This window comes from Cydia pomonella, chromosome 5, assembly GCF_033807575.1.
Source record: "Cydia pomonella isolate Wapato2018A chromosome 5, ilCydPomo1, whole genome shotgun sequence".
NCBI classification, from domain to species: domain Eukaryota; kingdom Metazoa; phylum Arthropoda; class Insecta; order Lepidoptera; family Tortricidae; genus Cydia; species Cydia pomonella.
In genome coordinates, this window is record NC_084707.1 from 10,126,496 (window position 1) to 10,153,720 (window position 27,225).

Genomic DNA, 27,225 nt, shown 5'->3' on the forward strand with positions numbered 1-27,225 from the left:
CAAAAGGGTCCACAAACGGTACTTCTGCCCTGCAACCAAGTGTTGGACGAGCTTGCCTACATATTGTTTAAATAATACTACAAAAATCACAAAAGCGACTAGGTACCGAAATAAAAATAATGTAAGTGTATATTTTGACCTCGTTATAGGTATTTAACTATACCTAACCAAAGAACTGAATTACCCGTTTGCAATTTCCGTCACGATTTTTCCGGTGACATTGCAATATTAACAGTGGTCGAGTCAGGGATAGAGCTTCTTTTTACCTTTATTTTGTAAGATTAACATTACAAATACAACAAAATAGTCACTATTATACTTGTTTTTTTTTTTGTGTACTGCCTTAATATGTGATATTACGGTTAGTTAATTAAGGCCGCGACAACTAAGTAGTCTATTGAATCTACACGTCAATAATAGGATTTTTATTTCTGATTTGGTCTGACACGGTGACAGATGATGTGACAATAGACACGATTGACTATAGAGTGCGTTGAACTTGTCATGCTCGCTGAAAACCTGACTTGTTTGCCTTATAAGCACATGTCACGAAGAAGCGAGAGATTACGTTCAATAGTCGAAATTAAGCTGATTGAACTAGTCAAATTCGAGACGGTCACAGCATCAAATAATAGTGGGTATTCCAAGTGATGATGCGGCGAATGCCGACGATGACAATCCGGTTCTTCAAAATATTTCAATTTTAGTTATTATCGGAGAGTACGATTAATATCACTGCGGATGTGCCTGGGAAATAGCTTTCTAGCTAAAAATGCGATACCTAATGCCAAGTAATTTAATAAAAAGGCAGGTTTCATTTGAAAATAATGAAGAAAAAAGCTTTAAGTCTTTTGGAAAGTTAATGAAATTCTGTGGCTTTAATAGTTGTGCTTTATTACGGGCCGTTACGGCGGCATCCGAAATAGTGTTGCCGTTGCGGAATAAGCTGCATCGCGTGCGCGATGCGGTTTGACTCGGTTGCCGCAGCTCGTAAATAAGGGCGTCTCATTGTGGGCCATTATTAATGAATCTGCCGCCTCTGCCCCGCGCCCTCGACCCCAACCCCGCACAAGCCTGAAAGCCAAACAGGTGCGTCTAACCCCGTTCGCACAATCTATTTTCGATGTCTTATAACCGTGCAGAGAAGCGGTCGTTGCGTTCTCCCGTTCTAAATATTCATACCATATGCCAGATATTGAGATTTGTTTGGGCGTCATCTGCTCGACATCGCCGTCTCTAAATAAGCGCGGTCTCGTGTTGGCTTTGCGAAGTTTCATTAGCCGTCTGGGAATACTTACTTAGGGTATCATGTTGCTTGAATTGTGTGCGGAATTTCCACCTCCGAAAGGAATTTGTCGAGATAAATCCGGTAAGGAGATTATGAAGGTAAAGAAATTAGCGATTGGGTGAGATTTAAGGTTTGAGGGGTAATAGAGGTGATTTATAGTATTAAAAGCTTTCGAATTTGTTTGAAGAAATATTGGTTTTATACATTTATTGGGAACCTTTCATGTTCTAATGATCGAGTATCTGCTCAAAGAAAATTCATGTTAATATATTCACGAAAAAGATCCAGAAATCGCAAAAGTTACCGCGTTCTTTTAAGCAAATCCCGTATAAATAGGAAGACTATTTGGCTCCGATCAACTTAAAACTTCGCATTATATTGTGGGAACCCGTAAAAAAGATTAAAAAGTGCCAATTAAGCTCTAGTTACAAGTGCTCTTTCTTAGAGGACGAGGTGTCATCTTGAGAGGACACGTTTGCGTTGTAAACACTACTTGCCTGACGAGTGCATTACGTTACGCGACTGTCGTTCTATTATTTACCTCTCGGAAAACTGCTTTTCATATCAGGAGCAGCGGGTCGCAGCGGGGATATACAAAGATGGCGCCCCGCTCCCTACATTAATGCACTTACTTTATGAATGACGTAATCGTAATATTGTTCCCAGTTTGTTGTGTTCCATGTTTTGCTGCAATCAGCGTTGTTTAATGGTTGCGGAACTTAAACTAGTTCTATTAAAGTGCGGAATAGTGGTTTGTTTCGAGACAGACAAAAACTCGTTAAAAGGATTAGCGTGACGAATGGACTGGCGATAAGCCTGGTTGAACTTATAGAACAACGCATCATTTATCAAAAGCGAGACGTACCTACCTGATTGTGTCATTCATGTATCTAATATGGCGGTACAAGGACGCGTTCTGGCTAATTGAGGCAGAACCGCAGCCGGTCGCGAGGTCATAGTTGAGGTGGAATAACAAACCCGCGGAGCAGAACGCGTGAATCACAGGGCGGGTGACGTAACAGAAGGAAGTCTCCACTTGCGCGGAGCGGCCTACGCACCTTCGAGACTGCAATACAAATATTGCTTTGATCCGGTAACATTATTGGTTGGACTAGTTAAATTAAAGCATACTGGATGGTTTTGGTTGTATTATTATTTGCTGTACTTAATATAAATCTTGTTGTATTTAATGAAAGCTCTAGGTCTTCATGTAAGTTCTTTTTTCTATTAATTAAATCTTGTACTGGCTATCGAGGATTTTTTTCGATCCTTAAAAATCAATTAATAAACCTATTAGGTCGTTTTAAAATGATCTTGTGGACAACTGAATATACTCTATGTGTTTTGAGATTAAAGCGATCTACATAACTTTAGTGTCGATGCGTTTTTGTTTTATGTTCGCAAATACTTTCCAGCTGCACCCTAATATTTAATTGTATATGAATTAAGTTTAAAATTCATTAAATTGTTTTGTTTGTCGAATGTGGTCGTTGAAACCGGTCCTAAATCTGCATCGGTTCCTACTCGTTAATCATCATTCCAGATTTCCAATCGGCGTCGTTTGGTAATTAGCGTAGTGTTGGTGTATGACGTCATACAGGTGTCTAATTTGATTACATCTGCCGGGGCAAGGCTGTTGCAGTTAGCACCATGCGAGCCGTGCTCTTGTGTTGCTGAACAACGAATACCTAAAAAAAAAAATCACTAATGTCTTAAAACTACACTACTGTCTTATGTTTGTGTGTGTGTTTGTTTAGTCAGTAAAAGGTATTCAATTTAACATGTTTACTTTTCCAGTAGAAAATATACATAGTAGTAGTTTAAAAGTCAACACAAGCAGCGAAGTCTTGGGTAAAAGCTACTCGCACGTTATGTAGCCAGGCCAGCCAGCCAGGATCGAACACATTTTTCGAGCGTGAAATATAACGAATCGGTACTTTAAGAACTACTGTACCACACAGTTGCTAAATATCGCCGATCCTTGGTTAAGGAACGCGAGTAGCATTCGCTTTTAGTATTGCATGAATGATCATTAAATAATACTCGTAGCGACTAATCATTCCTTCTTTATATCATTTGTCACTAAGACATTATCATTACTTCAAGTATCGCTTGCCATCCAGCTCGGCAATGCCGCAAGTATCTTTGGCACTTTTGGACTGGGTGGGGCTCGAAATGGGGTTGGGGGTATATTATAAGTAGGGCAGTATATTAATAATGTTCTTTTTAGGGTTCCGTAGCCAAATGGCATAAAACGGAACCCTTATAGTTTCGCCATGTCCGTCTGTCTGTCTGTCTGTCTGTCTGTCTGTCTGTCTGTCTGTCTGTCTGTCTGTCTGTCTGTCCGAGGCTTTGCTCCGTGGTCGTTAGTGCTAGAAAGCTGAAATTTGGCATGGATATATAAATCAATAAAGCCGACAAAGTTGTACAATAAAATCTAAAAATTTAATTTTTTTTAGGGTACCTCCCCTACACGTAAAGTGGGCGTGAATTTTTTTTTTCGCTTCAACCCTAGAGTGTGGGGTATCGTTGGAAAGGTCTTTCAAAACTAATAGGGGTTTTCAAGAAACATTTTTTGATAAAGTGAATATATTCGGAGATAATCGCTCCGAAAGAAAAATAAAATGTGTCCCCCCCCCTCTAACTTTTAAACCATAGGTCCAAAAAATATGAAAAAAATCGTGGAAGTAGAGCTTAAGAAAGACATTAAATGAAAACTATAGCGGACATGATCAGTTTAGCTGTTTTTGAGTTATCGCAAAAAGTTTTCCCTTCATAGTAAAAAGACTTACTTTAATTAGATACTGATTATGTAAATTTGCCTATTTGTTTAACTCGGGTGAAAGGTACCGTTTCATCCCTTGGTTAACAATTTACTATACTTTAAGCTCCAGTTTAGCTTATTGTGACGGAAGAGTAACTACGGAACCCTACACTGAGCGTGGCCCGACATGCTCTTGGCCGGTTTTTTTTTCAGTTAGTTTTAGTGTCTTTATTTGCATTTTTTTGTCTGTTTTTATCTGCATGCGTTTTTCTTTTAGATTTTAAGTTTTGACATAGTGTAATGACTTTTGTGCTGAACTGTTAAATTGTAATTTTAATTTTATTGAATAAATATTTCAGTAAACATTATCAGAACTTGCAAAATACCTTATTGTACTATGCTATAACTTACAGCATAATTATTCATACCTATAGCTTACAGTAGGCTAGTTCCACTTAAGACACTAAATTTTCTACCCAAATTATTTAACATGAAAGAGCTTCCAGTCCTTTAGATAATGCCGAGAGAATTTGGGGTTAAATGCCCAGTAAAAATTCCGTTACAAATTCTCACATTTCCCAGTGTAGGTACCGTACGTTCTCCTGGATTATTTGAATTATAAAGTGAGAAGCGAGTGCAGGCAGAGTGCATAAGATACCCTGCCTATGTAAATGAGCTGGAAGCAGTGTCGAGTTAGGGTGAGTTTACACCTGCGAACGCCGTGCCGGCGTTACCCTATATTTGGTCACAGTTCAAGGGGCCCAACTTTGACCTATGGTTTTTAATAAGATTATCACATTTATCTAAATTTTCATTTGAATTTGTACAGCCAAACAAAAACATTACAATACAATCGTCAATTAAAAATATGTAAGATCAATAATTGTTGCTTAAAATATGATTGCATGATGCGATATTACCCATAATGAAATCATCTAGGTACGTACGTAAGGAGGTATATTGATTTAAAACGTTCATTTGAACTGGTTGTCCAAAAGAATTGTTAATGTCTATTAACCGTAGACTTATTTTAAGGTAAACTCGGAGAATTGATCAATTAAGTCGAAAAGCACTAAAACCGAATTAAACAATCCGTTAGGCAAACTAAACAATAAAGCAGATTCCGTAGTACTCAACAGATAGTGGAATAAGTTTAACTCTTACAATGATCCTGTGACCGTTACTCACAACTTCGAATAGCTTTGTTCCAAAACACGAAACTAATTTATTCGTATCTCGGCGTGCCACGCCGTCTACTAAATAATCGAAGAGCAAATTATAAATGCGTTATAACGGTCAAGTCATAGTTCAAAGATTAGGGCAGCGGGTAACCCTTTCTAGGAGAGCGACGCACCGGCGCCGGCCGGCGAGGTGAAGAAGTTCCGAATTAAATACTCTATACCTTGGAGCTAAAACGGCCTAACTCAGTATGGAATCTGCAGACGTATGCGACTTTGTTTTTCTATAAAGAGGGGGCTAGATCATGCCGTGGCGGACTCGCTGCAAGTTCAAACAATTTGATATATTAATAATACTGCTTACCCTTTGAGTATAGAGTTCAAGCATGCTTCAATAGTTTTGTAACGGATATATCGCCGTTTTGCATCTTAAATATTGTAATAAAACAATTCATTTAGAGCGTCCACTATTCATAACTGATTGATATAGAAATGTTCATGAAACTACTATTAGATGTCTCACAAAAATACTGAATTAGTTTACAATAGTTTATTTATCTTAGAGTTTACAACAGTTAAAACATAAAAAAATGCTTTATTCCATCCCTTGAGTTTTTCCTCTCAGTCAGTATCTAACTGTCAATGTCACATTTTACCAAAACCGGGGCAAAACTATCTGTCACTTGTCAAACACTTGACAAAATAAAACTAAAAGATCGTTCAAGATATCATTAATATCAAACACTACTGATATTAAGTTTAGATTTCCTCGAATTGCCTAACTATAGTTAGTTATTCAATACGAAAAGCCTGTGTAGCAATTTAGGTTGTACACGTTGACGTGACTTCAGTGCTATAAAATCAGCGAAAGCTAGCAAACATTAAATTTGACGGTAGCGTTATTTAAAAATATACGTCTAGGTTTACTTAAGTATAGTACCGTGTCGACGTTGCATCGGGATTAAAAGGTTAAGAGGATTAATGTTTTATGACGCTACGCTTGTAGAATCCAAATTTTATAATGATATAGTTCAAGTATCCAACTAAAATACATTAAAATGTACAGTAAGCCGTAGCTTCCGGACTATTCCAGTCGGGCGCCATCGCTATCGCACGATCGGCTATCTAGTTCACAACACATTCAGTCTAGCTTGGTCCTAGTACTCCTAGTATAACTTGACTTCAAGATTCGTTAAAACTATGGGTTATTCAGTCAAAATCAGTGGTTCGCGTGAGGCGATGACGTTCGGTAAACGCGGTAACAGAGATGTTATTGTGAAGCTAATAGTATCACCGAATGCAAGGTGAATGGAGTGCCAGTATAGGGGCGCTCTACGATAATGCATAGTTGATATGGACTTCGAGGTGGCAGCTACGCTGGTTAGCTGAAATGTTCTTGTGTGAATACGCGGTCGCATATCTTCAGGGAGGTGTATCGTCACAGCCCGCCGTCGCGTGCGGCGCCGCTAATGGATATTGATGGCAATATGGCGCGACTAATTAGCTGCTGGACTGGTCGCTAAGCTTCGTGGTGGTCAAAGCAAGAAACTTCACTGATCTACTTCTAGTCAGAAATAGACTAAAATTGTACGAATGGCATAAATAGATTCTAAGAGGTTAATCATTGATGAAACTACAAAAAGAAAAACAAGTTCAACTTATGGGTTAATATGGGTAATATGAAGTCAATCTATGTCAATCATTAATGATAATGATAAATCACTTCTGTAAACAATTAACCTGCCAATGTATTGACGAAATATAATCCTTTTGTTAAAAGAATACCAAAAATAAAAGTTAGTAAGCAAAATAGCCCTCAGCATGAAAATAACTTCGGCAACCTTTAAACCCCTACGCTCAAAAATCTTTCGAAGCATCGAAGCTTGAGCTCGGCGCTCAAATCGCGTTGTCGGTCATTCGGTGCGAGTCCAAAACAATAACACAATCGAATTAGAAGCTGCGACGGTCGAGTATCAATCACCGTGGGCGGCTTGCACGCGTATTCTCAGTGGTTAGACTAGTCGAGTTCTCTGGCAAGTCAGTCAAACGGGACCTGAAGATCCGTAACAACAACGTGTATTAGGAGACGGTACTTATCACGGTTCTGTAGTTTTCGACTCGCCTGTGCTCGGAATGCAATTGTAATGACTCCCATGCACGACATTGGACTTCAATTAGGCGGGCGTGTGTGATTGTTCCTCTGGCGCGCCAATACCCACCCGGCCAGCCAAAACTGATCTGAAGTGGCGTTTATACCTCATAAACATGTCCAATCAATTATGAATGAATATGCCATGTTGACTAATTATGAGTACCTAACTCTAAAAATCCACCAACAAATGTCACAACCTTCGGTATTTGCTGCCATTTAGTTAGATGGATATCTCTGTGAATTAATTTACATGATCCGAAGTAACACAAGATCCGAAATCCCGGGAAGATATAAATACAGGATGGTTAATAAAAACGATAGAAATAATGTAACGATAGTAATAATCAATGTTAAAATCAATGATAAACAAACAAAGGAATATAATATATTATAAGATATTTTTCCTAATACTTGCCTTCACCTAGTTCACCTTGCTGAGTGATATCGTGATTTTGTTCAGTTATTATAACTACATCTTTGTACAGTCCATATAAGTCACAAATACCGGCTATTGGTATTGGTACCGGGTAGTGGTTGGTTGGTTGGCTGAGGCGTTAAAATGAACCCAAAAGTAGAATCCATATTCCAAAATCATTGAAAGATACAAAAACAGTCAAATTTAAATTAAATGACTACAATATTTTTTATATGTTAAAGGCAACACAAACACTGTTGATCAATGTAATCATGTTACAGTACAATTTTGCCGAAAGTCTGTCCGAGGCGTGGTTGTATTCGAAATATTCATTACTTCAATTTAACGGTACTCCTTTGATATAATCGATTGTCTCTTTTTTACAGTATGGAGTTTCTTTTCTATGCTGAAAGCTAGGCATATGCTACTTTTCATAGATTGCAATGTCAATTTTTCACAAAAATTGCACTCTTATGTTTGTAAATTTCTGCGTTAGCCACATCACTCAGTTGCATTATCCACATCTGTTTGACACTTGTACCTTCTCCTATACTAGCATCTAAAGATCACTTTTTATTTCTATTTATATAGGCGCACAGTTCATGAACGTAGAGCTACTATTTTAGAAAAGGAGCGCAATTGGGCGATGTTCGTCAGACCCGCGAGCTGCTTTAATGGTTCCGCCTAGTAGGCAAGTGGTCTGTATAGGTCACTTGACCCACTTATTGGTCTTGTCGCACGCGCCCTCGTTAGCCGGAAGCTCGGAAATGAACAAGTAGTCCAATATTTACCAGCACTTGGGACCTCCTTATTATTTTCTATGGCCTTAAATCGACCGGGATATAAACCGTGATTACCTTTTATATTGTTTTTATTGAGCTCTAGTGAAACTAACCGTGAATCATTCAAAACTGTTATTTTCTATGGAGGTAAATTCTTAATCTTTGGGAGACACTGCGATTCTTATAAAATTTTACAAACTGTTGAGCGACGCTAATGCGAATGTAATGAACTGTACCCCTAGTGTAAATATTTTCGACAGCGAAACGTGACGTACGCGTTTGCGTTAAGTGTCATTTTGTATGAGATTTTTGACTTTCCAAAACGTCCCGCTTGGCGCGCTGTTCAAAAACCCATACAAAATGAGACTTAACGCAAACGCGTACGTCACGTTTCGCTACCGAATAAATTTACACTAGGGGTACTGAACGAAGGACATGAGATATTTGAAGCGTTTCACCAGACATGCTTATGTCTCTATATTACTAACTAGCGACTATCGAACTTAGATACTTAGAACTAGCGACCTGCCCGAGCTTCGCAAGGGTTACACAAAACCTTAACAAATTATACACCTAAACCTTTCTCAAGCATAAACCGCATGAATATCCGTTCAGTATTTTTTGAATTTATCGCGAACATAATTGACATACACACAGACGCGGCGGGGGACTTTGTTTTATAAGGTGTAGTGATGATTGGGAGCCGCTTTTAAGGCTGATGATATTTAGTAGCTTTGCCATGTACGATACCCAGAGATATTACCTTATAATTTAACATGTCTTACGTCATATTATAAGGCAAATAGCTCACCCTTTCCGAGCTCTGTTTATGTATCCATGCCAAATTGCAGCTTTCTAGCAATAACGATCAAGAAGCAAAGCCGCCGCCGGACGCACAGTTGATTACGGAACGGAACCCTAAAAAATGTAGCGTTAGAACTTATGAAAAATATTCTACAGCACGACTCAAATTGCGTTATAAGTAATAATGGCCAATACGGAGTGTGGCTCCATTATAGGAAATTACCTACCTACGAATTAAATTCGCAGCCGTGACTGGGCTTAGTTCATTAATATGTTCATAGGGAATTAGGGACTAACGCTAACCTTTTTGACTGCGGCGGTTGATGAGGAATTTCCTGAAGCGCTGGTCGCGTAGCGGTAAGAGTATGCGACTTTCAATCCGAAGCTCGCGGGTTCAAACCCGGGCGTACCAACGAGTTTTTCGGAGCTTATGTACAGTGCGGTTTCCTAACATAAGTATCCACTTTCCTATACAATTAGTATGGCTACTTGGTTACTTATTCAGTTGGGGTACCGACCGTACGAAATATAATTTGATATTTATAAGTAGCTTTTCGGTGAAGGAAAACATCGTGAGAAAACCGGACTAATCCCAATAAGGCCTAGTTTACCCTCTGGGTTGGAAGGTCAGATGGCAGTCGCTTTCGTAAAAACTAGAGCCTACACCAATTCTAGGGATAAGTTGCGAAGCGGACCCCACGCTTCCATGAGCCGTGGCAAAAATGCCGCGACAACGCGAGGAAGATTATTCGAGAGCCTTCTGAGAGGATTCTGTGCGACTCTGAGAGGCTTTTGCAATTGTTTTGTTTTTAAGCAAAACGCTTTGATCTTGTCAACAAAGCCACACATAAGATTAATATTGTTTCATAGCGAAATAGGTAAGTTTTGCGAGTTATTCTCGAATTTGAATTATATCAAAATTATATTGAGTGCGAGCGCTCTCTCGCTATTGCTATAGAAAGCGCACTATATTTGTGCACACCGACGACGATTTTAGGTGAGGTAGGTCAATTACTTTAAGTTTCTGAATGCAGCCTAAGGTTTATTAACCGACACACACCAGCCGAGGCGAGTTGTAGGAGACAGATTGACCGCAAATAGGTCGCGTATTAAATAACGTTGCACCGACCTGTGCAGGTTTCTAAATATGTACAAAGCGATATCATTGTAACCGCAAACGCTATTTTGAAACTGCACATACTGGTACCAGATCGTGTAGCTACGTAATAGTTGTTGATTTCGCGACGTTCCGAAACAGGAAATGTGTCTGTGAACAGCCTTTGACCAAAGTATCTAACAATATGTTCCAACGACAACGGTTAGGTACTTTTAGGGCGTTGTGGCAAACTGTTTGGTTTGGTTTTTGGTCCATTTATAATCTAAAATGACGGACACACCTAATATGAGGACCCGAAATAAATGTTATCATTGCTCACAAAAAATAACTAGCATAGCAAACTGTTAAGAGGAAAGAGAACGGCCGATCCTTCATACGAACGTAGTTCCCATTTTCCTCTCTGGTTATTGACATTATGGAAATTATTTTTACATCATTTGCTGTATATTAACCATTGCTATGCCCCTACGTTTGACTGTTTCCGAATTTTTCATTATTATAAAAATTAGGGGCAATAACCGATTTCATACAACATTTTAAATGCTTCTAACTCCTAAAATAAATAAAAATTCGAAATAATCAAACGTTGGGGCATAGATGTGGTTGATATACATACAACAAATTGTGTCAAAGTATTTTCAATAATGTTAATATCTAAAGGGGAAAATGAGGACTACGTTTGTATGATAAGGCGATTTCGCGTGGGTTCTCCACTATCGTCTTAAGAGGGGGCATAAAGCCAGGAAATAAGAAATGAACAAAAGATTAGTCGCGCCGCGATTACTCTCTCTAAATGTTTAAAATTTTGATCGTTATCATTAGCTATTTTATTCTAAAATTAGACTGCTGTGGTATGCAGGGTAATGACATACAATTGAAAATAAATGAAAATTAGATATGTTTTCGTGATTTTTTTTCTATCGAGCCAACATCAACCTTTTAAGGTTTTTCTTAGAGTCTGCCCTCGTGACCGCCATTCTAGTCGCCATTTCTTTCATGGCATTTGTCCTTGATTTAAACGTATCAAAATTAAATATACAAAACTGCAATTTGGCGTTAATAATTATATCTGACTTGCTTTTAACGACACACAAGTCAACCTCATTTATAAAACGTCAGATGTTGAAAATTGACGCAGCTATATTTAGTCACCTCGCAATTTATTTAAGTTTTGGTTATAAGAGAAGTCGATCCGTCATTAAACTTTGCAACAAAATTGTTCATGTCTTAATTGGTTAACTTGATCACGTTATCCGTGGGCGAAGTCCCTAAGACTTCGACCTCGTAATTGACATTCACCTGAAAACCGATGGAGTTGGTGTTAATTGATAAATCATGACAGGCGGCCGAGTTTCGGGGGCTCAGGATCACTTCGTCCACAATCCTACTTCGTAAACGTCTTAACTTGTCATTATTTTCATATGGTCCACTGTTCTGATTCGTAAACATTCCTATATCGTGACCTTCTTATCTTGTCCACATGCCTGTATGGTCTACAGTGCTAACTTGTCCACATTCCTATAATGGTCCACAGTGCTGGCAATGGCGGAGGCTAAAATTACAGGTCAACAAAACTTTTCAGTTGGAAACAAGCAATGCAATTGTAAATGAAAAGTGTCGATGTTGTCTTTTGATTGAGATGTGTAAGACAATTGCGTGCTTCGAATTCGACAGGTAAACGAGATGGCGCTGTACTGCTCCATATATTTTCCGGTAATTCTAATTGTCAAAAGTTGACGTTTGACAATCCGGTGACCGCAAAATATATGGCACAGTACAGCGCCATCTGTTTTGAATGTCAATCTAAGGGGCACGTTTTTTTCTTACAGCGCGGCTTACGTGGGCGATGATTCGCGAATGCGACGCGGCGCGGCGCGGCGCGGCGCGGCGCGGCGGCCCTACGGCATTCGGAGATCGCCCACGTAGGACACTTCCGTAGGTATCAAAGGATTGAATGCACCCGCGCCGCTTCGCGTTCGCGAGTTATTCGCTCAGGTAAGACACTGCATTAGACTTTACCTCTCTGTTATAATTTTCTTTGTAGGTACTAACATTAATTATATGTCCGAAATTAATGATAGGTAACTTAACGAATAGTGGATATAACGGTACGCTTACCTAACTCCATACCTATACTACCATCTACTAGCCGTTATTGATAAAGTGTAGCAAAAGTTGAAAGGTTACCAATGTCGCCGTGATAACAAATTTGATTAAAAATTCGACGTGCTCTAAGATTACAGAAGACTTTTTAATCAGTTGGAAACACGACTTCATTTTTACGAGCTCCGTCTTAACAGTTCTTTTTTAATTGCCTCTCGGCGGGCCGGGCCGTGTAATGCGCAGTTTAATGATCCTTCAAAATGTAAAATGCATTACTGCAACATCTTTATTTTACTGCCCGCTGAGATGAATTCGCGTAAGACTAAAAGACGAGCTACTTACATTACACGTATGTTCAACCTTTTTAAGAGACCGCTTGTCATACGCTTAGTAAAATCAAAACAATGTAACCTAACGTTAATTTAATATTTATAAAATTAAGATCTATCTCCGCTGTTTCCTCCTCCAAAATGGAATATAAGTACATATACATAGTTTTTAATGTATATATACCCGGTACCTAAATATCCAGAAAACAAAAGTTAAACCGTGCACAACAAACTGTTGTTCTTTAAACATTATTGAAATAATTTAAAAAAACACAGTCCATAACAAGCCGCATAATCCATGAGCGCCATACAAATTTAAAAATTGGGATGGTTAAAGATATGATCACACTGAGCTCACTCGTACCAATAAATAACTACCGCGTACCAAATTTTTAGGTAGCTGTATTAAAAGTAAAAAAATAACACTAACCAGTAAAAACAAAAGAATAGTGGTTACGGATGTATCGATTTCAATCAATTGAAATAAATCTACAAATAGACGAAACTGAATCGATTGGGCCGACGCGGTGCGGCTTGTTTTGTTCCGGTTTGCTAGAATAGTAAAAATATGCGAATAAAGTAATTTCAATAAAACATAAAATAGATATTTTACTTACGCCACTTAAATACGCTGTTTTATTGATACTAAAACATAAAAATAGTGAATAAATTGCTTGTGTGTAAGCCTTGCTGTACGTAGTCACTGGACTAAAAATGAGACAAAGTGGCAAATTGTAATTAGTTTTAAGAACCTATACTATAAGTAAAAAAAAACATTTTAAGCCTGTTTGTTCCATTTATAATTAAATTTCTATCGCAATTTCATAAAATTGTTACTAAGTAACTAATATTAAAATAATGTCATAATTTTCGTAATATCGAATCCTACCTTTGAATTACATATGCACCCCTCACGAATCCTTCGCTGTTGGTGGCATCTAATTAGAATATAAATGTCTAGTAGTGAACTGACCTGACCTTTGCCATCATAATAACCAACGTATTTAAAAATAATTTGGTATGTAATTATATTTGCCAAAAGCTCGTACCTACCTATTATGAAACTGTTTATATTTAGAACACTAATTAAAACTGTTCATATAATGTGATTGCATAACTATTGTTTCCATAAACAGAAAAAGAAGAAAAATCGATCGTACTGAAAACAAAACCTAAGTAGAAAGAAGGTACCGCTGTGAGTAATAAAAATACCCACCTACTGATGCATGCTGAGCTTATTGCAAAGGCTACAAATAAGTCATCATGGCGCCACACTTCTAAAAATATCACTGATTAATCAAGAGTATATGATTCACTTTTGTAATAAAACCATGATTGGGTACATGTGAGCAAACATGGCTAGCGGGTGGCGCCGACGGCTCAGGGTAAGACGTGGCGGGTCGCTCGGCCATGTGGACACTTGCAACAATGAGCTCACACAACCGGTCGCAGGACCGTTACAGATGAACCGCCGGTCGAACCGTGAATATGCATGAGATCTTGACGCGACCTCGGGTTATTAGACCGCGGCCGCAGAGCGTGGGACTGCTCCTTAAACAATTGTATGTGATATGATAACACTTGGCTTTCAGCTCGGATACCACGCCATTCTAAAATCTTCCGTCTCTTAAACGTTACTCGAAGCTGAAATGGATTTATGCATTGCTTTAGAATGTTGGTCATTAAGTTCGTTTAGCGGAAACTATAACTTTAAAAGCGTAGTTGGAAACATTGTAAGCTAAATGTAGCACTGAAGTGCAGATATAAGAAGTCGAGGCAGTGTCAGAGTGAAGCTAGTCTCGGTCATCAATCAGGCAAGAGGCCGCGGGTCAGCCCCCCTCTGCTCCCCGACCACCTGTCGCGCCCGCCAGCAAACAGAAATTGCTAATCAGTCACTAAGTTACGCCAAATCTCAGCCTGACAGGGGGACCCGTCGTTCGGTGTGGGTAATGGTATTTTGACGAACAAGGGTATTAACTGCCACGACACGCGTGTTACTTTCGCTCGCTCCCTTATCTGAATCGTAAGGTTAAAACAGCAAAACTGACTTAGCCGCTGTTGTATTTTATCTACACACATATCATAAACCCACCATGATATCTTCAAAATCCGTAAATAATGGCCAACATTAATGTTAATAAACTGTTTTGTTGTAACAAATTGTTTATCTGTGGAAATGTCGGAATTGCTTCATTATTATTATCAAAATCAATTCGGTAATGACATTCAAATTTCAAACGTCTCTGAACGTCGTTTTATTTGAAATGAAATGTCAATTGCATAGGTACAATTTTGACAAATCTCGCATGTTAGTTGATATAAAACGATACGGAAATCGGGCCCCGGACACGTGACATGCGTGAAAAAAAAATCATTTAGCGTCATTTGACGTACCTACAGTTTATCTTTTAATTATTTATAAGTTTATAATTAATTAGTTTTGTTCTTTTTAAACTAACTATAGCAAAAGTTTCGTGTAAAATGAGAGATAAAGATATTTCGGAGACGCCACCTGATATCCGCGAGTTCCGCCAAGAGAGCAACGATACATCAATGTTGGTGGTAATAAGAGGTTAGTGAATATATCATAGAAAGTTTATAATATGTGTATAGATAAAATTGTGTATGTAACTGTACATAATTAGGCATTAACACATTATGAAGCAGTCACATAAAGTACTATTTTTTCGACACATGGATTTATGGAATTGTTTCAGAATTAGGTAAAATTAATTTACTATTCAAATATATCTCGCTTCAAAATAATTTATAATAAATTAATAAAAGTAATCCGACGAAAGTTTCACCCGTTCAACACAAGAATTATTGCTCATCGACCGTGCGGAATTCTCGCGTAAAATAGCAGACATTTTTGAAATAGCGGTAGCTTGTCATTTTGGAGCGTCTGTATCGGAGTCCGCGAGCGGTGAGCTCGGAGCCTCGTCCACCATTACGGAGCCTGGCCGATCGCTGTAAATTTAATTGCAATAGTGAATGTACACGCGAGACTAAAAATAAACATGGCGGCTACAACGGGCGTAGCCAAGCGATACGCAGATAACCGCTCAATCCATCCAGCGCACTTCGCCTACTATTCGATGTCGCTCACTGCACATACATGTAGAGTTGGTAAGAACTCGAGTTTTAAGTCTAAATTTCATGGTCTCGATAAGGACTCAAGTTTTATCTTAAATACTACAGTTTCGAAAACTGAGTCAAGTCTTAAAGCAGAGGACTCAAAGGACTTGAGTCTTAGAGGTAACCCACACTCCTCCTTCTTCCTCGCGATGTCCCGGCATTTTGCCACGGCTCATGGGAGCCTGGGGCCGCTTGACAACGAATCCCGAGATTTGGCGTAGGTACTATTTTTTACGAAAGCGACTGCTATCTGACCTTCCAACCCAGAGGGTATACTAGGCCTTGTTGGGATTAGTCCGGTTTCCTCACGATGTTTTCCTTTACCCAAAAGCGACTGCCCTACCTGACTGTTTAGGTAACCCACACTACTGACATGTAAATGCAGCTATAATCCTTATATGTAATATTATGTTACTTTTGCTGTTAACGCAACTTGCAGAACGAATGTTAGTAGAATCCAGAAATAAAGCTAAGAAGATGATATAATCTCACATTTCCGCATCCTACCAAATGGTGAATTACTCAATTTATACCTGTGGATCAGAGTTATAATAGCTTTAAAACTTTTTCGCGGCAATAATTTATGGTTTGGCCTGGCAGGGTGGCTTGCGATCAGGCACGCAGAAAGAACAATTCTAAGCTCTGACAAACTTTTCAATCTCTTTCGTACGAGGCGAGCGTGAGTTTACATCGATCTTTGCAAAGCCTCACTTTGCCCAAGGCAAGAATTTCAAGATTTCCTTGTCACTGAGGCCCCAACAGCACAATGTAATACGAGGAATAGAATCACATTTCATGGTATAAAATTCTGTTTCAGAAATATTTACGTCACATTTGACTGCAAGCCGTTTGTCATCTCGAGGCGTTATATTGGAAGCGAAGCCTTATGGAACCATGAGATATGGCGGCGAAGCGACTAGCACAAAAATGTAATGCGCTTACGTCTTAGACGTCATGAAAACAAATGGGTGCGGGGATTTCCAAGTCTTCAGAGGAAAATCGTCTACGCTGGAGCGGAAAATGATTTCAGTGATGTTAATACGCAAAATAGAACAAAAGTGACGAGTAGAAACAAACTCGATTGAAGCGAGGAACGGAGCAATAACGTCGGTGAGCTTCATCTCGGTCAGATCACGTTCGAGGAACAAAAGAAGCGCGGCGAGCCGGCAGTGGCAAAGCGGGCAAAAAAACTCACGTTCAAATGGAGCTTTTCATACTTGACAAACTCTATGCACTTATAGACACCAACTCCACTCTTTACACTATTATCGCATCAGCTGTTAGTAAATTATAATGTACCAACTTAATTAATAAACTTAAATGGTATTTGGTGTGCTGCTGGTTAGGTGATTTCTGAATTGATGCCCGATTTTTAAAAGATTTTGAATAGTCAGCAATAGAAGTAGTTAAACGGGCGGACTGTTAATAATAATCTGGTGATATCATTGTTGTTAAAATAGTATGTAGAAGATTTTTGACAACTGGCCCACCTTATAGCTACTTCTGCTGGTGACTGGATAACTCATTCAATGATGAGCTGTAGAGCTCTACAGCTTATCAATGTCTTCGTCTTAGCCTGGTGCATGATTTCTCCATATGCAGCGAAAAAGCTTCGTAGAGCCGTGAGAAAACAAAGAAAATAAACTGAAGTAAATTAGACCACAGACGATATAGTTATGAAACGAGCGCTTTCAGACATATATTTAAATTATGTAGATCTGTCATAACTTAATTGTAGGTGTAGTGATGTAGGTATAAGTGAGGAGTCAAATTCTTGACACACCTTTTATATTTTCTTTTTCGTATAGTTATTCAAATACCTACTAAACGGAATGGACAACTGAAAGTTGAGAAAGTGCAGTGTGACAACTCCATACAGCATTAAGAAGACATTAGGGGCGCGACTTGAGGCACGGAAGAGATCGCATTATTCTGTGATTTATCACGTATTCGATAGCAAAAGGAACATAAGTAACATAACGCATGGTTTTATTCGTATTTTCAATAGTCACAAAATACTGTTATTATATAAAGTAAGTTTTCAAGAAGTCTCGAGTAGGTATGCGTATAAATTATTACGAAAGAGCAGAAAGGCAATACGTAAAATGATATTATTGTACGATTATCTGGGCGACTGACTCACTTCAGATCACTGCGTGAACCTTTCATCGTCTGCCGCTGCGAGCTTTCAAAAAGCTTTCAGTGACCGATCGCGTTGGATATGATAACGAGTGTTGCCACGTTCTGTGATTGCATTTATAGGAAACCTACTTAAATATATTTTCGCGAGTTTATAATAATAAAGGCGGTATTAAAATATAAATAGCCGCAGATGCTACGGTAGCATCTAGTACTTGTACTCTCCAATTTGAATGGGTGATTGTGGTGTACCACAGCGCGCGGTTGCCAAGCGCCCGCAGTGGAAAATTTGGCGGAAACTAATCGACATCACGCCTGAAAACTGTGCATTTTAAGTTAAATCAATCGATACGCGGTTGGTGGCACGTGTGTGGGTTGTTTATGTGCCGCAAAAACCACCGAGTTTTGTGTGACTGCCAAATGCGTAGCTCCATCATATAAAGTAGCTTTTAGGACTCCCCATGAGATGAGTTAGGTTCGGTTAGTGGATGTAGGGTAGGTGCCACTCGCAGGGCATCATTATCGTTACAGTCAGTGGTCGGCGCCAATTTGCACGGGGTGTATAACGAGCTGAGCGGCCGACGGTCCCCGGACTTCGTTAATTGAGCCCCCGACTCATCAAGTCTTATGTAAAATTTAATCATATTCAGGAGTCACCTCATTCTACTTAAACGGTTCCTACTTAAAGGCCATAAACTAAATAGCTACATTAAGTAAAAGTTAGCCGCGTAAAGCACGGCAAGTGATGTCAGTTGTCTATCAACATTATACAGGTTCTGTTTAATAATGTCGGTCGAGACGGTATGGCTCGCGGTAGCGCCGGGTACGCGCCGTGCCTGCTCCGGTACCCATAAATATTTTACGGTGCACTCCTTTATGGCATTGTGATTAGATTGTCGTGCTTCAAGCGCGACACGGATCGACGCCGCATTAAACTTTCAATATGGCAAGCTTGATCTATGAGTAAGCATCGAATACCACTTTAGAGTGTCTAAAAGATCATGCCGGCATTCAAGTCAGCTTTATACATGCAGTCGCTTCAAGGTAAGTATCTTCAGATTCTTGTTATAAGAAACACTTAAGTTGCTGCGTGCTCGTATACTTCGCTAATAATAGATACATCGATTCATCAGGAAAACGAGTACGTAATCTGTATGAAATTGTAATGTTGAACTGATATGTATAACAACGTTTGGGAGTTCCATAGTGTTTACACGAGGTCTACACACGGCAAGGGCGCGCGTTAAGGTCGCGTTACGCCGTTTGAAAGTGAGATGCTAGGCGCCAGGAGAGCAACAAATTAAGTCCCTGCGGGGAGCGCCCGCGCCGCCCCCGCGTGAGCGTTGAGAGGGCCATCCGCGATAACGTCTCGCCGAAGGGAAAATGCGAATATTTCCAACGAATTATATAGCACGAGTCCCTGAATATACATCTTTTCGTACGTGCCCTGATACATTTTCTAGTTAATTAAAGTGCTGGGAAAACTCGGGACTTTTTCTACTTTTTAGATTGACACGAGCACACATTATGTTGCTAAGTAACTATTAAAAGTATTTTTTCTCTTGCGTGTAGTACAAGCGTGCAAATCTTGGAAGTCTATTTTCATCACTTTCCTATGTGGTAACTTACTTCAAGTAGAATGATTTAATAATAAATTAAAACATAGCTATAATGATTTAAACAACAATTCAGAACGTAATAGTTTTATAAATTCATCAAACGACATACGTGGACTCATTATTTCGTTTTCTTTGCTTTCGTAACCTATATTTATATCAAATCAAACATTCAGATTTCTTATAAGTAGGTAACTTTCGTATGCATGAACATGCATGGTCAAAAGCAATTAACTTTTTAATACACATCTCATCTGAAGCAGGCAATTGATTTATTAATAATAAGTACTTATCTACGGACTACGTGTCACCAAATTCAATGAAAAAGAACGATATACAGAAGATTCTCAGGAGGAATAAAACTCTTACCGCAACATAAAGTTTATCACTTGAGGTAATAAATATTATGTATCCATATTAGCGTTCTTCCCTCGACCCGCGGCGTGAGCTTTTGAATGTGAACATTTATTGTTATTCATATTTCGACTTTCAAGATAATAATTAAATATCATCAAAAGGTACCAATTTATACGACAAACAGATAATACAAATTTGCACATTTGCAGTTGTAAATTTTCGTAACCAAGCTGGAAAAACGGGAACACGTAAATATACAATTATATAGAGTGGAAAAAGCAATTTATACAGGTGTAGTACTTAGATTTATAATGCTTATCTTTATAGGGTTAGTGCAAATACAATTAACATCGGCCAGGCGAAATTAAATCTTATATCAAGTCCATAGAAACATAATTATTCCCGATTCGATGTTAATGTTTATTTTTAATTTATATGTATATGGATTTAAATTGTACATTGAATATATTTTGGTATATCCCTTGATTAAAAAACAGCAGGGTGGTTAACGAGTAAATTTAGCTTAAAAACAAGCACAAAATAATAAACGCACGATACAGTTAATGACGGGCCTATAAAAAGTAGGAGGAAATCTGCCAATAGCAACGCTTAAGCGAGGGTATAAAATTAAATGGGTAGAAGGCGTTTTTACAAGTTTATCGAGCGTTCCGCTTCGGGCAGACGTCTAATGGGCTTCAAGGCGCCGCGCGCGCTGCCTGTCTGTCTCGGCGGCTAGTGACGCACCCGCCGCGAACCGCCGACGCCGACCATCGCGCCCGCCCTACTCGCGCTCGAATCAAACTGGAGCTTCGACTTTACCAATTTCCTCCTTGATAACGTCAATGTTACACTTTACCCGAGAGAAAAACGTTAATAGATAAATAAACAGGTCGGTAGAAGTGTGGAGAAGAGAGCGGAACGAGAACAAAAAGGTCGGAATGGCGGCTACTTACACAGAGCGGCGCGGTTGGCTGGGCCGGGCCCCGCTTTTAATGCGGATTTATCGACTCAAATTAATCGTGTAAGTAGAGAGCGGCCCGAGGAAACTTGCGTGAAACGCGATAAAGGACCTCTATTCGTTCGAAAAGCCGTTCATTGCGATTTAACTAAATTGACTTTCGCTTACTGTAAAGCTTGCTAAAGTGAGAGCACATTCAATTAAAGACTTTAAGGTGTTATCGTACATCGGGTGTTATTTAGTGTAAGGGTGTCATCAAACGATTATTAAAATTTTATAAATCCTAAATTCATTCAAAATGAATATATATATATATATATATATATATATTAAGCTATTCTCGTCTTTCAATTTTAGTAAGCCCAAAACCTTATTAACAAAACTGAAATAATTTATCGCCAGTGTATTAAGAATGCCACAATTGAAAATGGATTAATAGCAAACATAAGGGAACAAAGTGGCTATGCGTAAAGGCCAAGAAACAACGTCGTAATCAATAAAAATAACATGGTTATTTTTTTAACTACCGGAAGTTATAGTTAAGGCTATGGCTGTCGACAGCATAAATGATGGCATATTTTTAGTTCAAATTTTATCTTCCCTAGGAAACCTTTTTTAGTAAACTTTGTATGCTCGACATATTTCACATTCTCGCCCTTGTTTAATAGTTAATTAATAGTTATATATATATATATATTAAGCTATTCTCGTCTTTCAATTTTAGTAAGCCCAAAATCTTATTAACAAAACTGAAATAATTTATCGCCAGTGTATTAAGAATGCCACAATTGAAAATGGATTAATAGCAAACATAAGGGAACAAAGTGGCTATTCGTAAAGGCCAAGAAACAACGTCGTAATCAATAAAAATAACATGGTTATTTTTTTTAACTACCGGAAGTTATAGTTAAGGCTATGGCTGTCGACAGCATAAATGTTGGCATATTTTTAGTTCAAATTTTATCTTCCATAGGAAAACTTTTTTAGTAAACTTTGTATGCTCGACATATTTCACATTCTCGCCCTTGTTTAATAGTTAATTAATAGTTATTACTAAATTAATAGTTACCTTGCCACGAATTTAATTTTAAATGACATGATTCGTCACCATGTCATAAATCATATTATGCAAAACAGCAGTTTTTTTGCATTTTTGACCAAATATCGTACCCGCATTTTCAGTTATTTTTAATTTTTTTGGAGACGGTGGGCTTAACATTTCTTGAACGTTTGCCGATGCCCATATCTTCAAGATATTTTTAAATAGTTTTACTGCCACATTTGAATTGTTCTCGTGACCTGTAAGATTTTGTGACTCAGCGAGCCGTCATTTTCCTTAATCGATCTCTCCCAGAACACTGGCTGGTGTTGGAATATTTCCCTGAACCAGACTTTCTAGCAGTAGTTTTTGCAAAAAGAAAAAGGACGCAAAAATAATATAAACAGACGTTTAGCTGTAACCCGTTTTCAAAAAATGTTCCTCCATATCCGCTTTCGGCATAGGGAATTAGTACTGGAGGAATTACATTCAGTTTCGCGAAGTTGTTCTTCTAGGTTGACCACAATTTCAAGAGAAAGAATCCAATGCCAATGCAACTTACCGGATCAATTGACTTATATATAGACTAAAAATTGTCGGTTAGATGTAATTTCAGTTTATTTACTTTTTACATGTTCAAAACTTTGTCCAGATTTCATTCCGTATACGTTACGCTGGCTGTGGTATAGCGCGAGTACCGGAGAATGACACGCCAGCCCGCAATCTCATTCGTGCTTCCTAGCTACTACAACGACCGACGTGTAGGAAATTAGACACGATTAGCCAACGGAACCACCGCATGACACGACCAGACACATGGGCTTGTTAAAATTATGTTTCGTGTAAACATGAAGAGTTATAATTTTACCTTGTAAATCTAAATGGGTCTCATGAGATAAGTAGTTGGTTCATTACTCTTTAGTTACAGTTTAGATATCTCATCGTTGGCCTAAGAGGCATCAATATTAGTAGTCTACCATGAAATCATTGCTAAAAATATTTATTCAAAACTTTCTGAAAACATATCTTTCTACATATCAGGCGTTACTGTTGTAGCATAAGGGACTCCAAAGACTGGTACACTCAATTTGAGACAATTGGACCACCCATTCAATGGTGTCATATTACTTTCCGACTCAAGCGAACAACTAATAAGTTTTATCGTTAATAAAAGCATTTATCGCTGACTATACCTATTTAGTTTTCAATAGTCAAGTAATACTACCTACTCATCGAGACAATTCTAACTAACCGAAACAATGACACTGATTGTGTGGTTTTATCACAGACATTCCAAGGCCACCCGGTCTTCATCATCAGATCAGCTCGATGGTACCATAATATTGTACTGTCGCCTAAGTGACATAACTAGGTATGATACGTTTCAGCTCATTCGAATAATGGGAAGTAGGTCTAATTTAGCTAGATTACAAATATACAGACAACTACATAAAACCTTGTAAAATAATCCGCATTTTGAGCAAATCCATCTAATAATAACTCAATTTAAGAAAAAAATGTATGCACTAAACGAAGATAATGTCAAGGCATTTGCTAGCAGGTTGCTACGAAAGGCACAGGCCGCGCTACGCCGTAGCACCACTGGCCATAGGTCGTGAGGACGATTCGAACTTTATAATCTTATTATGACATCATTTACCTAGATATCCAAATGTAAGTTCGAATTGGCTTCCGTGTCTTTCTTAGAAGCCTTTGTTGCCGAAACATAAATGGCATTTGGTTGATGTAATTTGATTATTAGATACCATTAATGCTAATACAGGATACTGCGCTACAAGTAAATACTGCTGCCAATAACAACAAACATGACGCTACGAAAACTTGGTCACTAACCTATATGCTTTCTCGCCCGCAAAATTAAGATATAGTCACTTTTTTGACAAGAGTTTGTGCTTTTAATTTCGCATTACCTACCTAGCAAACAAAAAACAAATTTAATCAGTAGTTTTTTTTATGAAAACGCTCTTTCCTCACTGTGAAACTTAAGAAAATACGCTACATTCTTAAGTTTTACTAAATAAAACGAAGCTCTAGTCAAAGTGACCGCTCAAAGCAGTGCAGCAGGTAACGTTCATCGAATATATCAATGGCAAGTAATTTACGAAAGATATCGGAATCGAAATGCTTCTTTTAACTTTTGGAATAGTAAATCCTCAAGGAATCGCAGTGTTCCACGACGGGAGTGGAAGTGATTCCGAGCCGCTTACACAAGCACCCTGGCTCCGGGACTGCATAATACATTGCGGTGAATGCACCGCAGTTTGATCCTTTTCCAGACAAGGTAAGTACGACTGCACCTCGAGTGGAAAGTTCTCTTCATGTTACTTCCACTTTCCTGCCAAGTGCGGACATGAACTACAGTAAGGGGTTTTAAGGTTTCAGCGTCCATCGACAAAGTTTCGAGAATGACATCTCTTTGTACTCTATTCTTAAACATAATTTTTTCGAGTTTTCAAAATGAATCGTTTATCATAGCGCACATTGATTATTCATGACTAATAGTACAAGCTACTTTCGTTTCACTGGGCATATTAAATTTATACGAGGATGACATAATATTCATATTTTATGCGTTTTAAAACACTCCGTGTTTCACTCGAATGCATGGCTGAGAATATGGTTTCAGTATTTAGATATCAAAGTTTGAAATGGCGCACTAGAACCTTTAGATTGCTACGCTAGAAGATAGAATTTTGTTCCCGGACCACCTCTAAAGCTCGTAAAACTCTAACGGCCCGTGGATAATAAATATAGGATACTGTTTTACCCCAAAGAATACCGAAACGAGCAGGGGTTGTTCCCGCCCGCAACCATTTCATCTGTTATAGACAAATTATTATGTTGCCGAATACATTTTCGAAATCAAATTGCTTGAAGAATGTTTGGACATAAAACAGACTAATACTGGTATGAAAAGTTTCGTTATTCTAAAACAGAAATTGTAAAACTGGTTGGACCAAGTTTGTTTGCAAGGATTACTGGGATAGGATCACAAACTCACTGCAAATACTGTCAGAGTACAGAAAGTGGTTTCATACATTAATTACAACAAATAACGTAGGTACGCTACGCATTAGAATTATTATAAGTTCGTACGTATGAAATAACATCCAGTCCGTACATACTTAGTACAGGAAAAAAATAGGATAACGTATTTATTAATGTATGTCGATTTTTTACTTAAAAACCGGAGATCAAAGATTATTCTTAATCTGAATGAACTAAAATCTAAGATTTATCCAGAGTATAGCTTCCGCTCGCATCCGTAGGGTCACTCCATGTCTTGCTATGTACGCTACAATTTAGCTCGGAGTGATATTGAAGTGAGAGAGTGCGAATACGAGGTACACGGACTTTGTAATATAAACAGAGAGCAATTGGAGGTACAATAGTGGCACAGGTATGTAGGCTTGACGTCGAGTGGAGAGGCAATCTGGCATTTATTAATGCGGACCGCCTCGGAGCCCTGGACAATGGCTCGTGTTTCTCGGGGATTGTGCTCTAGTGCGGGCTCGTGTGTGCACAACACAAAAACAATGAGAGCCCGCATGACGACCTTCACTCGTTCAGACAATTCAAAACAAACACGTGGAAGGTCAAGCGGGAAAAATGTTTGAATAATTGCACACATTTTTTGGGTTAATAGCCATTAATAATACAGTCGCGATATATCGGAGGGGCCAAGGTGTTCACAAATATCTGAACAAAACCTGCCTGTTCAGTTCAGGGACTGTACCAAAGAGGTAAAATGTTATTAACTTTCCTTTCTGTAAATATATCTTACGTTATATTTGTGGTAATAATAGACTAAGAATGTATATTGTAATCACTAACAGCTACTCGGTAGTAGGTACTGTAGGTATGAGTATATTAAGGTGAAGATTAACAAGAAAACGCTCCGAGACAAATATCGAGGAATCTTGAGCCATTTTGCTGAGCAAAAGTTACGAAAGATAAGCGGAAAAGATCTTGGTATTTTGCCAAGAGAGTAATCATGAAAAATATGACACGCAGACACGGCAAGATATTAAAATACGAAATAATTTTTCAGGCAGACTAAAAGATACAAAAAAACATTGGTCGTACTGGAGACCGATTTAGAACCCTGTTCCTATCCAAATTGCCCAAGTGTGGGAGCCTGCATTGTTTATGTATAGCACTTACTTTTAAGTTAGCTCCTATATAATGATATGACTCCGGGCCAAAATCTGAAAACAAAAAACAATACTTATAAGTAAAGTTACAAAACTATTCACTAATTTTATAACACATTTGTATACGTATACAGTCCTCACTGAATGTACAAATAAATTAATATTTATCTTTGATAACAATTTTGGAGGTCAAGCATTTTTCAAATATATCATAGGGTACTTTGTGTTACAAAATTTGCATCGCTGTTACAGAATGAGGTTAGACAGTGCGCATTAAAACATGACTGTAATACTCTTGGGCAAAGCTGTGGCGCGAAAGAGCTAAACATTTTATAGCGAACATTACGCATTCAAAGGCTGGTTTTATTTCGGAGCCAATGCAGCGGTGCTCGCGAGAGTAGTGAGATCATGCTGCTGAATCAGCTATTATAATTGAAAATATACAAGTGCATTTTTTCCCGTAAAATAATTAAATAATTATTATGGGAAAATCTTATAGACAAATAGACCTGTATGCTCAATAAGGCTTGTGTTTTGGGTACTAGACAACGAAATATATTTAATATATACAAACAGATAAATACTTAAATACATATAAAACACCCATAACTCTTGAACAAATCTGTGATAAACACACAAACAAATGCCTTTACCAGGATTCAAATCCGGGACCTCCTGCTTCGCAGGCAGGGTCACTACCGACTAGGCAAGAAGGATAATTAATTGAAATGTCTCTTAATTCAAACCTACTAGGGAGCACGGTAGTACCCCCGCCAAGACGTGCCAAGCGAAGCGAAGGACCTATGTACCTACCTTTTCAAGAAGCGCTTCGTTGTTTTTTTTTGGGTTTTGATTAAACCAGATAAACTAA

General features: G+C 38.4%; 1 protein-coding gene across 3 annotated transcripts in view; it reads right to left on the reverse strand.

Annotated features, from left to right (window-relative positions):
• Positions 1–27,225, reverse strand: part of LOC133518276 (muscleblind-like protein) — a 166,125-nt gene that overhangs the window by 111,811 nt on the left and 27,089 nt on the right. For all 3 annotated transcript variants that reach the window (XM_061851937.1, XM_061851935.1, XM_061851936.1), the window contains exon 2: positions 26,365–26,408. The gene's annotated coding sequence lies outside the window, so the exon portion shown is untranslated. The remainder of the gene's footprint in view (positions 1–26,364; positions 26,409–27,225) is intronic.